Below are 14,979 nucleotides of genomic sequence, written 5' to 3'. Positions count from 1 at the left end.
ACTTATGAATTAGGAGAAGGAATAGACTATTTGGCCCCTTCGTGCCTGCTCCGCCATTTAATAACATCATGGTTGATCTGACTGTGGCCTTGACTCCACTTTCCTGCCTACACCCGATACTGCCATAGAAACATAGAAAATAGGAGCAGGAGTAGGCCATTTGGCCCTTCAAGCCTGCTCCACCATTCATTATGATCATGGCTGATCATCCAAATCAGTAACCTGTTCCCGCTTTCCCCCTGTATCCTTTGATCCTTTTCGCCCCAAGAGCTATATCTAACTCCTTTTTGAAAACATTCAATGTTTTGGCCTCAACTGCTTTCTGTGGTAGCGAATTCCACAGGTTCACCACTCTCTGGGTGAAGAAATTTCTCCTCATCTCAGTCCTGAAAGGTTTACCCCGTATCCTGAGACTATGACCCCTGGTTCTGGACTCCCCCACCATCGGGAACATCCTTCCTGCATCTACCCTGTCAAGTACTGTTAGAATTTTATAGGTTTCTATGAGATCCCCCCTCACTATTCTGAACTCCAGCGAATATAATCCTAACCGACTCAATCTTTCCTCATACGCCAGTCCCGCCATCCCAGGAATCAGTCTGGTAAACCTTCGCTGCACTCCCTCTATAGTAAGAACATCCTTCCTCAGATAAGGAGACAAAACCTGCACACAATATGCCAGATGTGGCCTCACCAAGGCCCTGTATAATTGCAGCAAGACATCCCTGCTCCTGTACTCGAATCCTCTCGCTATGAAGGCCAACATACCATTTGACTTTTTTACCGCCCGTTGCACCTGCATGCTTACCTTCAGCGACTGGTGTACGAGAACACCCAGGTCTCGCTGCATATTCCCCCCTCTCCGTTTATAGCCATTCAGATAATAATTTGCCTTCCTGTTTTTTCTAACAAAGTGGATAACCTCACATTTATCCACATTATATACTGCATCTGCCATGCATTAGCCCACTCACTCGACTTGTCCAAATCACCCTGAAGCCTAGTTAGTCAAGAATTTATCTACCTCTGCCTTAAAAATTTTCAATGATGCTGTCTCCACTGCTTTCAACCCTCAGAGAAAAAAATTCTCCTCATCTCCTTAAATAGGCGACCCCTTATTTTTAAACTATGTACCCTAGTTCTAGTCTGTCCCACAAGGGGCAACATCCTTTCAGCATCCACCCTGTCAAGTCTCCTCAGGATCTTACATGTTTCAATAAGATCACCACTCATTCTTCTAAACTCCAATGGATTCAAACCCAACCTGTCCAACCTTTCTTCACAAGATAACCCTCCCATCCCAGGTATCAGTTGAGTGAACCTTCTCTGAACTACCTCTAACGCATTTATATCCTTTCTTAAATAAGGAGACCAAAACTGTACACAGTAATCCAGATGTGGTCTCACCAATACCCTATACAATTGTAGCATCCTACTTTTATAATCCATTCCCCTTGCAATAAATAATAACATTCCATTTGCCTTCCTAATCACTTGCTGTATCTGCATATCAACCTTTTGTGCTTTATGTACCAGGACACCCAGAGCCCTCTGTACCTCAAAGTTCTGCAATCTCTCTCCATTTAAATAATATGCTGCTTTACTATTCTTCCTGCCAAAGTGGACAAGTTCACATTTTCCCACATTCTACTCCATTTACCCACTGGCTTAACATATCTACATCCCTTTGCAGACTCCTTATGACCTCTTCACAACTTAATTTCCTAACTACCTTTGTGTTATCAGCAAATTTAGCAACCATACATTCAGTTCCTTCATGCAAGTCATTGATATAAATTGTAAATAGTTGAGGTCCCAACACTGATCCCTGTGGCACTCCACTTGTCAAATTTTGCCAACTTGAAAAAAACCAATTCATGCCTCCTCTCTGTTTCCTGTTAACTAACCAATCCTCTATCCATGCTAATATCTTTCCTCCAATGCCATGAGTTCTTATTTTGCTTAGTAACCTTTGATGTGGCACCTTGTCAAATGCCTTCTGGAAATCTAATTATAGCACATCCACAGGTTCCACATTATCCACGTTGTTTGTTACTTCCTCAAAAGACTCCAATAAATTAGTCAAACATGATTTCCCTTTCATAAAACCATGTTAACTCTGCCTGATTAAATTGAGATTTTCTAAGTGCCCTGCTATAACCTCCTTAATAATAGATGTTCCCTGTGACAGATGTTAAGCGAACTGACCTGTAAGGCTGGATTTTACGACGGGCGGACAGGAGCTGGGCACCGATGTAAAAGTCGGTGGCGAACCCGCATCTGCCCAGCCCGGGGATCCGACCCACATTTTACGGGTCCCCGGGCTTTAATTGTTCAGAGGTGGGACTTCCACTCGCTTGAGGGAGGAAGTCCCACCTCAATGAGCTGCTGCCAATCATTGGGCCGGCAGCTCTTACTCCCAGCAGTGCCTTAGGAGCGGTGGCCACTGCTGGGACTGCTGCCCAGCTGAGGACATGGAGCCGGGACTGAGGTAAGTTTGGTTTGCCTCACCGGGCAGATCAGTTGTGGCCCGGCGAGGCAAGGGTAGTCGTTTGGGGGAAAGGTGGGGGTGTCTCGGGTCCTGGGGGTGGTTGGGGAAGCGGGGGTGGCCCTTAATCGGGGCTGCTGGGCAGCCTTTCACGTCTACTGGATGTCCGCTTGTCATGGGTAAAATACCTGTGGAGGCTGGCGAAGGCCTCGATTGGCCTGGGGCAGGTGGCCTGTTTCTTGCCATCCTCCGTGGCCCAAGTAAAGTGGGGTGGCGGTAGGAGCAAGCTGGGAAGGCCTCCCGGAGCCTCCCTCTCCATTTTACGCTACACCCCCACCGCCACCATCCGGCCCGCTGGGGTGGGGTAAAATTCCGGCCCTAGTTTCCTGCTTTCTGTCTCCCTCCTTTCTTGAGTAGAACTATTTTCCAATCTGATGGGACCTTTCCCAAATCTAGGAAATTTTGGAAAATTAAAACCAATGCATCCACTATCTCAGCAGCCACTTCTTTTAAAACCCTAGGATGAAATTCATCAGGACCTGGGGACTTGTCAGTTTTTAGTTCTAATAATTTTTTTCAGTACCCTTTCTCTGGAAATTGTAATGGTTTTAAGTTCCTCCCTCTCACTTCCTGCTTCACAATTATTTCTGGGATGTTATTTGTATCCTCTACAGTGAAGACAGATGCAAAATGTCTGTTCAATTCATCTGCCATCTGCTGATTTTCCATTATTAATTCCCCAGACTTACTCTCTAGAGGACTAACACTCACTTTACTGACTCTTTTCCATTTCAAATACCTATAGAAACTCTTACTATCGTTTTTATATTTCTAGCTAGCTTTTTCTCGTACTCTAATTTCTTCCTCCTTAATTAACCTATTAGGCATTCTTTGCTGCTCTTTATATTCTGCCTAATCCTCTGACCTGCCATTCATCTTTGTGGAATTATATGCCTTTTCTTTCAATCTGATAGTATCTTTAACTTCCTTAGTTACAAGCCAGTCAGTTTAACCTCAATAGTGGGAAAGCTTTTAGAAATCATAATCCCGGGCAAAAGTAACAGTCACATGGACAAATGTGGATTAATTAAGGAAAGCCAGCACAGATTTGGTAAAGGCAAATCATGTTTAACTAATTTGATTGCATTTTTTCATGAGGTAACAGAGAGGATTGATGAGGATAATATGATTGACGTGGTGTACATTCCAAAGATAAAGTGCCACATAACAGGCTTTTCGGCAAAGTCAAAGCCCGTGGGATAAAATGGCAGCATGGATACAAAGTTAGCTGAGTGACTGGAAACAAAGAGTCGTGGTGAACGGTTGTTTTTCAAACTGGAGGAAGGTATTTAGTGGGGTTCCCCAGAGGTTGCTACAAGGACTACTGCTTTTCTTGATCTATAGTAATGACCTAGACTTGGGTGTATAGGGCACAATTTCAAAATTTTCTGATGACATCAAACTTGGAAGTATTGTGAACTGAGAGGAGGATGGTGATAGTCAAAGAGTTCAAGAGGACATAGACAGGCTGATGGAATGGGTGGACTCATGGCAAATGAAATTTCCTTTTGAAAACCATGATTGAATGTGCCTCCATCACACTCTCAGGTAGTGCATTCCAGATCCTAATCATCCACTGCATAGAAAGGTTTTTCCTCATGTCGCCTTTGGTTCTTTTGCCATTCACCTTAAATGACCCGGGTTCAATTCTGGGTACTGCCTGTGTGGAGTTTGCAAGTTCTCCCTGTGTCTGCGTGGGTTTTCGCCGGGTGCTCCGGTTTCCTCCCACCACCAAAGACTTGCAGGTTGATAGGTAAATTGGCCATTATAAATTGCCGCTAGTATAGGTAGGTGGTAGGGGAATATAGGGACAGGTGGGGATATGGTAGGAATATGGGATTAGTGTAGGATTAGTATAAATGGGTTGTTGATGGTCGGCTCGGACTCGGTGGGCCGAAGGGCCTGTTTCAGTGCTGTATCTCTAAATAAATAAATAATGTAGGTAAATGTGATGTGATACGTTTTGGCTGGGAAGAATGAAGAGAGGCAATATAAAATAAAGGATACAAATCTAAAAGGGGTACATGAGCAGAGGGACCTGGGGGGTGCACAAATTGTTAAATGTAGCAGGGCAGATTGAGAAATGGTTGAGTTTAATAAGGCATACGGGATCCTGGGCTTTGTAAATAGAGGCATAGAGTACAAAAGTAAGGAAGTTATGAAGAAACAAAAACAAGAAATGCTGGAATCACTCAGCGGGTCTGGCAGCATCTGTGAAAAGAGAAGCAGAGTTAACGTTTCGGGTCAGTGACCCTTCTTCGGAACTTCCGAAGAAGGGTCACTGACTCGAAACGTTAACTCTGCTTCTCTTTCCACAGATGCTGCCAGACCCGCTGAGTGATTCCAGCATTTCTTGTTTTTGTTTCAGATTTCCAGCATCCGCAGTATTTTGCTTTTAAGTTATGAAGAACCTTTATAAAACATTGGTTTGGCCTCATCTGGAGTATTTGTGCAATCTAGGCACCACACTTTAGGAAGGATGTGAAGATATTGGAGAGGGTGCAAGAAAAAATTAACAAGAAGGTTCCAGGGATGAGACACTTCAGTTACATGGATACATTGGAGAAGCTGGGGCTGTTCTCCTTGGAGAAAGTTGAGAGGCAATTTAATAGAGGTTTTCAAAATCATGAGGGGTCTGGATTGAGTAGCTAGAGAGAAACTGTTCTCATTGGCAGAAGGGTCAAGAACCAGAGGATATTGATTTAAGGTGAATGGCAAAAGAACCAAAGGCGACATGAGGAAAAACCTTTCTATGCAGTGGATGATTAGGATCTGGAATGCACTACCTGAGAGTGTGATGGAGGCACATTCAATCGTGGTTTTCAAAAGGAAATTGGTAATTATCTGAAGAGAAAGAAATTTGCAGGGCTAAGGGCGGGGGAGTGAGTCGCTATTGCAGAGAGCCAGCACGGACATAAAGAGCTGATTGGCCTCCCGCTGTGCTGAAACTATTCTATGATTCTATGATATAGGCCAGACAGGATAAGAACAGCAGGTTTCCTTCCCGAATGGACATTATTGAACCAGTTGGATTTTTAGGACAATCCATCAGCTTCGTGATCACTTTTACTGATAACAGCTTTTTGTTTTGAGCTTATTTTGTTTAAAACTGAAGTGAAATTCACAGAATAACCTGGGATTTGAAGTTGAGTTCTCATGTATTATTAGTTCAGTAACAAAATCACCACATTACTGCGCCCTTGCCCTATCCCTTATCCTGGCAAAAGGTAGCAGCACAGCCAAAGGCTGTAAGTCAGTACAAGGATTTTTCTACTTTTCCAAATGTATTCATTCCCTCCTTCCCCAGTATTTCTTAGTTTTACAGCTTGTTCATTTGATGCAATGAACATTGTTTAGAATTGGTTTATTATACTGTGGTTCTGGTCTCCAAATCATTTAGGTAACTCTTCCTTGAGTATTGCTGGTTAACTATATACACTGGTTTTTAAACAGCTTAGACTTCCAGGCATATCTCAATAGTTCAGACAGCAATTCTAAATTGTATAAGTCTCATCAGTTGCTGCCTGGCAGTTATCCCTGCACCTCTGTTTTATATTTAATTTCTCTGTTAATATTTTGGCTCTCGTTATTTCTCTCTCTTTCTCCTTTCTCAGTACAGTCTTGATCTCCCCTCAACACTTCATCCCCCATAAGCATCTGTCAAAGAGTCCCAGTCACCACCAGGATTTGTCACTGCCAAGACTGTAGGCTTCAGATTCCGAATTTTTTTTTTTAGAGATACAGCACTGAAACAGGCCCTTCGGCCCACCGAGTCTGTGCCGACCAACAACCACCCATTTATACTAACCCTACAGTAATCCCATATTTCCTATCACCTCCCTACACTAGGGGCAATTTACAACGGCCAATTTACCTATCACCTGCAAGTCTTTGGATGTGGGAGGAAACCGGAGCACCCGGCGAAAACCCACGCAGACACAGGGAGAACTTGCAAACTCTGCACAGGCAGTACCAGAATTGAACCCGGGTCCCTGGAGCTGTGAGGCTGCGGTGCTAACCACTGCGCCACTGTGCCGCCCTTTTAAAATGTATTTTTGATAGCAGAATTGATAGCTGAGGTTGGAAACAGAGGATGTTCAGAAAAAAAAACAATTTGCAGGATTTGGATAGATGAATCACAAATGGCATTTGCTGTTGATGATCAGAAGGTATATGATTGCAGAATGAAGGTAGCATCTACAAGATGCACTACAGCAACTCACCAAGGCTCTTTCGACCGCACCTTACAAACCTGCGACCTTTATCACCTAGAAGGACAAGGGCAGCAGATGCATGGGCACACCAGCGTGAATATGAATATGGCAATAAAAACAGAAAATGCTGGAAATACTCAGCAGTTCCAGCAACATCTGTGGAGAGAGAAACAGAGAGCTGAGTTTTCCCAGTTGGGGTTCGATCCCAACATCAGCCTGAATTCTGGGTTGGGAACCCAGAAGTTGCCATGGCGGGACTTCAGTTGCAATCTTCCCGGAGGCAGCTAATTAAGAAGCTGCCTCCGTGAGCCCCATCCAATAAGGATGGCAGGAGAGCAAGGAAGCGGAAGGCCCACTGAGAGGGCCCGCAACAATGTCTGGCCAGCAGCCCCACTGGGAAAGGTGGGTGCTGCTGAGGCAGGCAGGCGATCGCGATGGCACCTCAAGATGGAGGCGCTGTCTACAGCATTGGGAAAAATTTAAAGTCCTGTAAGGCCACAGCTGTCAGGCCATCAGTGTGCAGCTGTGGCTGTCACATCCCTGCTGGAGTGATGCAGAGGAGGTGTCGATGGCCCCCTGGCCTGCCGCTGGCCTCAGTGGGAGGGCCTGTCCACTGTCGAGAAGATCCCAGCTGAGCCATCAACTTTCCCTCAGTTGGCCTAACTGGCTATCCTCCCTCTGGCAAGATCACTCAGAGGAGGACATGCGTTAGGTGGCCAACTTTTATTCGTTCTTGGGATGTGGGCGTCGCTGGCCAGGCCAGCATTTATTGCTGATCCCTAATTGCCTTTCAGAAGGTGGTGGTGAGCTGCCTTCTTGAACCGCTGCAGCTCTTGGGGTGTAGGTACACCTACAGTGCTGTTAGGAAGGGAGTTCCTGGATTTTGACCCAGCGACAGTGAAGGCATGGCGATATAGTTCCAAGTCAGGATGGTGTGTGGCTTGTAGGGGAACTTGCAGGTGGTGCCGTTCCCATGCATCTGCTACCCTTGTCCTTCTAGATGATAAAGGTCGCAGGTTTGGAAGGCGCTGTCGAAAGAGCCTAGGTGAGTTTTTGCAGTGCATCTTGTAGACTGTACACACTGCTGTCACTGTGTATCGGTGGTGAAGGGAGTGAATGTTGAAGGTGATGGATGGGGTGCTTCGTTCCTGGTATTGCCTCCAACCCGCCTCTGAGGGCCTGGGAGAATTCAGCCCAGAATTAATGTTTCAGGTTGTTGACCTTTCATCAGACGTTTTACAGCAGCCTCAGTATTTTCTTTCGTGTGGCTATGGAGAGCTACTTTGGGTAAAACTGGAATTGAAGATCCAGAAAACATGGTTCTATATTTTGCTTAAGGAATAACGGGATGTATTTCCTTCTGTTCACTAATGTTCATGAAAAAGTCAGTGCAAGTGTTACAAATTCTTGTCTGCTTTCATTGTTAATCGTGTTAGCCATCACCATAAGCAGTCTGAACATCTTAGCTTTGTGGAAGATGAATCTCGTCGTCCTAAATCTACTTGTATTATTGGATATGTAATAATGATAGCTCTTCTGACCTGAACTAAATATCCATCTATTTCATGCATCTGTTTTCAATTTCTCTGAAGGCAAACCAAACCAAGTTAGATAAGGCAAGGCTTAGCTGGAACTAATAAACTACTTTAGTCCACAGGAGTTTTTTGTACAAAGCTATATCTATAACCAGATTTATTTTGTTCAATTGATACATTTTACCCTATATAATAACATAAAAATAATGAAGATGCTATGCTCCATTTTAGTATTATTGATTGAGAACCATGGAATTAGACAGCACAGAAGGTGACCATTCAGCCCATTGTGCCTCTTTGAAAGAGCTATCCAATTAGTCCTTTGCTGTTTCCCGACAATCTTGCATTTTTTTCCTTTTCGGATATGTAACCAGTTCCTTTTTGAAACATACGAACATACGTATTAGGAGCAGGAATAGGCCACTTGGCCCTTCGAGCCTGCTTCTAATTCAATAAGTCCATGGCTGAGCTGATTACTCCACATTTCCACCTACCCCCGATAACCTTTCACCCCCGAGCTTATCAAGAATCTATCTACCTCTGCCTTAAAAATATTCAAAGACTCTGCTTCCATCACCTTTTGAAGAAGAGAATTCCAAAAACTCACGACCCTCTGAGAGAAAAAAAATTCTCCTCGTCTCTGTCTAAATGGACAACCCTTTATTTTTAAACAGTGACCCCTAGTTATAGATTCTCCCACAAGGGGAAACATCCTTTCCACATCCACCCTGTTAAGACCCCTCAGGATCTTACACGTTAAGCTGTTCGTCTGCTTCTAGCACCCTTGTGCATTCTAGATCATGCCAACTCACTGCTTAAAAATTTCCCATCTTCCCTCTGAACTTTTTGCCAATTATCTTAAATCTGTATCGTCTGGTTACCAACCTCCTGCAAGTGGAAATTGTTTCTCGCCATGTACTCTATCAAACCGCTCATAATTTTGAGAAGCTAGATTGGAACCTCTCTAGTCTCTCCATATAACTCAAGTACTTCATGCCATCAAAAAACTTCTAAATAATATTTAGGAGAACTGCAACAAATTACAAGAAGATATTAACGAACTTGCAGAATGGGGATATAATGGACAAAGGAATTTCAAGACAGACAAGTGGGAGGTTTTACTTTTTGGTAAGAAAACTAAAGTGGTCACATCTTATTTGGAAAATAAAAATCGAATTGAGATAATGGAGCAAAGGGGTCTGGGAGTACAAATACACAAATCGCTAAAAGCAGTGATGCAGATTAATAAGGCCATTTTTTAAAAAACGGCAAGCCAAGCACTAGAGTTTATTTCTAGAGGAATAGAATTGAAAAGTAGAGAAGTTATGATAGACTTGTATTGAACCTTAGTTAGACCACATTTGGAGTACTCAGTACAGTTCTGATTGCCATATAAAAAGTACATAGAGGCACTGGAGAGGGTGCAAAAAGACTTACAAGGGTGATACCAGAACTGCACGGTTATACCTATCAGGAAAGTATGAACAGGTTGGGTATCTGTTCTCTTGAGGCGGAGGGGTGATCTAATCAAAGTCTTTAAATTTATGAAAGGTTTGAAAGAGTAGACACCCAGGGCTGAATTTTCGGGCCACGCCGAGGTCGGGAACAGAGGCAAATGAGGCCGGAATTATGAGGCAGTTTCCTGACCCTATTCCCGCCATTGGCCAATTTGCAGCCCGGCTTGGCCACCCGCCCCCACGATGTGGGCAGGCAATTAGGTTCATTAAAAGCCTTGTTACCCAGGGGTTATGGAGGCCAACTGGGTTAACTGCCTGGAGGTGGGCAACTAGTGGCAGGCCGGGGTAACAGCGCTCCAGGCTGGCATACAGGCCCTCCCTGTCTGCCTGGGTGCAGTACAGCCAATGACTGCCCTGTAGAAGGGCTCCCCCCACCTTCTTGTTGAAGCACCCTTTCAGTTACTTTCTTTTTCCTGCAGTTGGGTGCTCCTCTGAAGCTGGAAGGCCTCTGATTGGCCTTCAGCTTTGAGAGACCACCTACCACCCTTAATTGGACAAGCAACTGTCTTTATACCAATTAAGGGGTCATCCCAGTCAAAATTCCAATGAGTGACTGTTTCTCCAGGGGACGGGTTCAGGATCTGGATCCTGTTTCCCGCCCCCAAAGCAAAAATTCAGCCCAGTGTTTCTACTTGTGGGGAAGAGCAAAACTGTAGGCCATCGGTATAAGATAGTCACCAAGAAATTAAATAAGGAATTCAGAAGAATCTTCTTTACCCAGAGAGTGGTGAGAATATGGAACTTGCTACCACAGGGAGTGGTTGAGGTAAATATTATAGATGCATTTCAAGGGAAGCGAGATAAGGATATGAGGGAGAAGGGAAAAGAGGGTTATGCTGATGGATTTATAAATGGAGTTGGATAAGAGAAGATGGGAGGAGGCACAGTGGAGCAAAAATGCCAACATGGACTGGTTGGGTAGAATTGCCTGGTTTGGTGGTGTCCTTTCCTTTTTGGCCTCCTTGTCTCAAGAGACAATGGGTAAGCGCCGAGAGGTGGTCAGTGTTTTGTGGAGCAGCGCCTGGAGTGGCTATAAAGGCCAATTCCAGAGTGACAGACTCTTCCACAGGTACTGCAGGTAAAGTTGGTTGTCAGGGCTGTTACACAATTGGCTCTCTCCTTACACCGCTGTCTCTTTTCCTGCCAACTGCTAAGTCTCTTCGAGTCGCCTCTCTTCAGCCCCACCTTTATAGCTGTCCACCAGCTCTGGCGATCGCTGGCATTTGGCTCCCACGACTTGTGGTCGGTGTCGCAAGACTTCATGTCGCGTTTGCAAACGTCTTTAAAGCGGAGACATGGACGGCCGGTGGGTCTGATACCAGTGACGAGCTCGCTGTACAATACGTCCTTGGGGATCCTGCCATCTTCCATGTGGCTCACATGGCCAAGCCATCTCAAGCGCCGCTGGCTCAGTAGGGTGTATATGCTGGGGATGTTGGCTGCCTCGAGGACTTCTGTGTTGGGGATACGGTCCTGCCACCTGATGTCAAGGATTCTCTGGAGACAGCGGAGATGGAATGAGTTGAGATGTCGCTCTTGGCTGACATGCATTGTCCAGGCCTCGCTGCCGTAGAGCAAGGTATTGAGGACACAGGCTTGAAACACTCAGACTTTTGTGTTCCGTGTCAGATACTGCATATTCTATGTAATCCCTGGTACCATTCAGGCAAGTCTAAGGCCTTGAAATCCTTCCTAAAATGTTGTGTCCAGAATCGGACATAGCACTCCAGCTGAGACCTAACCAGTGATTTATAAAGGATTAGCATTAGTTTCTTGCTATAATACTCTGTGCATCTATTTATAAAGCCAAGGATTTGGCTTTTGACATTGTTATCAGCTTGTCCTGCCACCTTCAAAGCTATGTATATGTGAATCCCGGGTCTCTATTGCAGAATCCCCTTTAAAATTGTGCCACTTCGGTTATATTGCCTACCCTCATCCTTCCTTTCAAAATGCACCACTTAACACTCCTCTGCATTAATTTTCATCTGGCGTGTGTCTGCCCATTTCACCAATCTGACTATTTCTTTTTGAAGTCTATTTTTATCATCCTTGCTCAGTATTGCACAACCTTCTGACTCAGAGGTGAGAGTACTACCAACTGAGCCAACGCTGACCATCAATCAGTCAATCAAGTTTGTCAGCACACTTTGTCTTCAACAAATTTGTGTTAATTCTGATCTATTATCCTACATTTTTCCAAATGACAATCAATTCTGTCTTGACTTACGTTCTCCGTAAGTTTCCCCACCACCAACATTAGGCTGACTGGCCAGTAGTTGCTCAGTTTATCCCTCTCCCCTTTTTAAACAGGGCTGTAACATTTGCAATCCTCTAGTCCTCTGGCACCACTCTTATGTCCAAGAAAGATTGACCAGGGCCTCTGCTATTTCTATTCTTACTTTGCTCAGCAATCTAGCATGCATCCTTTCCAGACCTGGTGACTTTTCTATTTTGTGTGCTTTTAAGTACCTCTTTATTTTTATCCTCTCCAATTTCTCTACTCCCTGCTCCTTTACTGTGACATTAGCAGCATCATCTTTTGTAAAAACAGAAAAATAGTATTAATTTAGTACCTCAGCCAGCACAAGATTTCCTTTCAGGTCCCTAATCGGCTCCACCCTTCCTTTGACTATTATTTTGACTTTTGCTCTTTATATGTTTATAAAAGACTTTATTGTTCCCTTTTAAGTTACCTTCTCATATATTCACTTTTCCCCTCCTTTTCCTGTTCTTGCACTTTCTACATTCTGCTAGATTTAAACAAATTAACTTCTCTGTATGCTGATATTTTGAGCTTGCCTTACCTTGGGTCTTTTTGCCTCAGCAAGTCCTCTCTTGCAGAAGCTACACTGCTTTGTAGGTATCAATTACTCTACTTAATTTCTGACTTCTCAGTCAGGTAGAGATCAGAAACCTTACAACATAATGTATGTGATATGTTTATCAGTTACAGAAACAAGCTACTAAATTACTCTATTAAAGTCCAAGAAGAAACAAAATCAAAACTAGATCATAAGCATCCTAATTACCTACCATCTCACTAAATTCAGGAAAAAAACTGAAAATAGTAAGCCAGCTTAACAGTTGAAAGTAGATCCACTAAACATAAAATATTAGTTTAATCTTTTCATTGATTCCCTTCTCTGACAGCGTTGACTTTTTACTGTGGTATGGTTTCATAGCTACTAGTAGCATTATTCAAGAAGGGTAGCAGGGATAAACCAGGTAATTACAGGCCGGTGAGTCTAACATCAGTGGTTGGGAAACATTGGAAAATATTCTGAGGGACAGGATTAATCTCCACTTGGAGAGGCAGGGATTAATCACACTGCCTGTGCGGAGTTTGCAAGTTCTCCCTGTGTCTGCGTGGGTTTCCTCCGGGTGCTCCGGTTTCCTCCCACATGCCAAAGACTTGCAGGTTGATAGGTTAATTGGCCATTATAAATTGTCACTAGTATAGGTAGATGGTAGGGAAATATATAGGGACAGTTGGGGATGTGACAGGAATATGGGATTAGTGTAGGATTTGTATAAAATGGGTGGTTAATGGTCGGCACAGACTCGGTGGGCCGAAGGGCCTGTTTCAGTGCTGTATCTCTAAAAAAAAAAATAGTCAGCATGTCTTTGTCAGGGGGAGATCGTGTCTAACTAACTTGATTGAATTTTTCGAGGAGGTGATTAGATGTGTCGATGAGGGTAAAGCAGTTGATGTAGTCTACATGGACTTCAGTAAGGCTTTTGATAAGGTCCCACATGGGAAATTGCTTAAGAAGGTAAGAGCCCATGGGATCCAGGGCAATTTGGTAAATTTGGTCCAAAATTGGCTTTGTGGCAAGAGGCAGAGGGTGATGGTTGAGAATTGTTTCTGTGAGTGGAAGCCTGTGGCCAGTGGTGTACAACAGGGATCGGTGCAGGGACCCTTGCTGTTTGTAGTGTACATTAATGATTTAGATGTGAATATAGGAGGTATGATCAGTAAGTTCACAGATGACATGAAGATTGGTGGTGTCGTAAATAGTGAAGAGGAAAGCCTTAGATTACAGGGAGATATAGATGGGCTGGTAAGATGGGCGGAGCAGTGGCAAATGGAATTTAATCCTGAGAAGTGTGAAGTGATGCATTTTGGGAGGTCTAACAAGGCAAGGGAATATACAATGGATGGTGGGATAGTTGCCTTTATTAGCTGAGGCATAGAATATAAGAGCAGGGAGGTTATGATGGAGCTGTATAAAACGCTAGTTAGGCCACAGCTGGTGTACTGTGTACAGTTCTGGTCACCACTCTATAGGGAGGATGTGATTGCACTGGAGAGGGTGCAGAGGAGATTCACCAGGATGTTGCCTGGGCTGGAGCACTTCAGCTATGAAGAGAGACTGAAAAGGATAGGGTTGTTTTCCTTAGAGCAGAGAAAGCTGAGGGGGGACATGATTGAGGTATACAAAATTATGAGGGGCATTGATAGGTTAGATGGAGGGGTCAATCACCAGGGGGCATAGGTTTAAGGTAAGGGGCAAGAGGTTTAGAGGGGATTTGAGGAAAAGTTTTTTCACTCAGAGGGTGGATGGAATCTGGAACGCACTGCCTGAAGAGGTGGTAGAGACAGAAACCCTCACAACATTTAAGAAGTATTTAGATGAGCACTTGAAACGCCATAGCGTACAAGGCTATGGGCCAAGGGCCGGCAAATGAAATTACAATGGTTAGGTGCTTGATTGGCGGCACAGACACGATGGGCCGAAGGGCCTGTTTCTGTGCTGTATAACTCTATGACTCAATGACCTCAGCCGAATGTAGCTTTTATTTACGTGTGCCTTGAATGTTGGCAGGCTATCAGATCATAGAAAGGATGGTAGAAGTTTGGAACTCTCTTCTGCAAACGGCAGTTGATGCTGTGTCAATTGTTAATTTTAAATCGGCGATTGATAGATTTTTGTGAACCAAACATATTAAGGGATATGGGGTAAAGGTGGGTATATGGAGTTAAATTACAAATCAGCCATGATCTCATTAACTGGCAGTAAATAGCCAACACCTGTTCCTATGTTCCACTGGAGGTATTGCAACCATGTGTAATCAAGTCCTCATCCAAAACCCATAATGTAGACATCCAGCAATGATCATTGAAGAGGAGCATTAACCCAACATAATTTTTTTCTTTGTTC

The 14,979-nt window shown here is 44.1% G+C and overlaps 1 protein-coding gene across 1 annotated transcript in view; it reads left to right on the top strand.

Annotated features, from left to right (window-relative positions):
- LOC137369039 (isocitrate dehydrogenase [NADP], mitochondrial-like) overlaps positions 1-14,979 on the top strand; it is a 115,938-nt gene that overhangs the window by 60,763 nt on the left and 40,196 nt on the right. The window lies entirely within an intron of this gene.

This window comes from Heterodontus francisci, chromosome 4 (genome assembly GCF_036365525.1).
Source record: "Heterodontus francisci isolate sHetFra1 chromosome 4, sHetFra1.hap1, whole genome shotgun sequence".
Classification (NCBI taxonomy): Eukaryota; Metazoa; Chordata; class Chondrichthyes; order Heterodontiformes; family Heterodontidae; genus Heterodontus; species Heterodontus francisci.
The sequence above is the reverse complement of the archived record's forward strand: the minus strand, read 5'-3'. Positions and strand labels throughout refer to the sequence as shown.